This window comes from Mandrillus leucophaeus, unplaced genomic scaffold (genome assembly GCF_000951045.1).
Source record: "Mandrillus leucophaeus isolate KB7577 unplaced genomic scaffold, Mleu.le_1.0 Scaffold123, whole genome shotgun sequence".
Classification (NCBI taxonomy): domain Eukaryota; kingdom Metazoa; phylum Chordata; class Mammalia; order Primates; family Cercopithecidae; genus Mandrillus; species Mandrillus leucophaeus.
This window is the reverse complement of record NW_012100654.1, coordinates 4,724,202-4,725,642: the sequence shown is the minus strand read 5'-3', so window position 1 is coordinate 4,725,642 and position 1,441 is coordinate 4,724,202. Positions and strand designations below refer to the sequence as shown.

General features: G+C 39.6%; 1 protein-coding gene across 1 annotated transcript in view; it reads right to left on the bottom strand.

Moving 5' to 3' along the window:
• Positions 1-1,441, bottom strand: part of KPNA1 (karyopherin alpha 1 (importin alpha 5)) — a 76,906-nt gene that overhangs the window by 33,307 nt on the left and 42,158 nt on the right. The window lies entirely within an intron of this gene.

Genomic DNA, 1,441 nt, shown 5'->3' with positions numbered 1-1,441 from the left:
CCAAGAAAAATGGGACTATGTGAAAAGACCAAATCTATGTTTGACTGGTGAACCTGAAAGTGATGGGAAGAATGGAAACAAGTTGGAAAACACTCTGCAGGATATTATCCAGGAGAACTTCCCCAACCTAGCAAGGCAGGCCAGCATTCAAATTCAGGAAATACAGAGAACACCACTAAGATACTCTTCAAGAAGAGCAACCCCAAGACACATAATTGTCAGATTCACTAAGGTTGAAATGAAGGAAAAAACGTTAAGGGCAGCCAGAGAGAAAGGTCAGGTTACCCACAAAGGCAAGCCCGTCAGATTAACAGCAGATCTCTTGGCCAGAAGAGAGTGGGGGCCAATATTAAACATTCTTAAAGAAAAGAATTTTCAACCCAGAATTTCATATCCAGCCAAACTAAGCTTCATAAGTGAAGGAGAAATAAAATCCTTTACAGACAAGCAAATGCTGAGAGTCTGTCACCACCAGACCTGCCTTACAAGAGTTCCTGAAGGACACATTAAACATGGAAAGAAACAACCGGTATCAGCCACTGCAAAAACATGCCAAATTGTAAAGACCATCAATGCTAGGAAGAAACTGCATCAATTAACGGGCAAAATAACCAGCTAACATCATAATGATAGGATGAAATTCACACATAATGATATTAACCTTAACTGTAAATAGGTTAAATCCCCCAATGAAAAGACACAGACTGGCAAATTGGATAAAAAGTCAAGACCCATCAGTGTGCTGTATTCAGGAGACCCATCTCACATGCAGAGACACACATAGGCTCAAAATAAAGGGATGGAGGAAGATCTACCAAGCAAACGGAAAACAAAAAAAGGCAGGGGTTGCAATCCTAGTCTCTGATAAAACAGACTTTAAACCAACAAAGATCAAAAGAGACAAAGCCATTACATAATGGTAAAGGGATTAATTCAACAAGAAAAGCTAACTATCCTAAATATATATGCACCCAATACAGGAGCACCCAGATTCATAAAGTCTGTAAAGACCTATAAAGAGACTTAGACTCCCACACAATAATAATGGGAGACTTTAACACCCCAATGTCAATATTAGACACATCAACGAGACAGAAGGTTAACAAGGATATCCAGGACTTGAACTCCGCTTTGCACCAAGTGGACCTAATAGACATCCACAGAACTCTCCACCCCAAATCAACAAAATATACACTCTTCCCAGCACCACACTGCACTTATTCTAAAACTGACCACATAATTGGAAGTAAAACACCGCTCAGCAAATGTAAAAGAACAGAAATCACAACAAACTCTCTCTGAGACCAGAGTGCAATCAAATTAGAACTCAGGATTAAGAAACTCACTCAAAACTCCACAACTCTATGGAAACGTAACAACCTGCTCCTGAATGACTACTGGGTAAATAACGAAATGAAGGCAGAAATAAAGATGTTCTTTG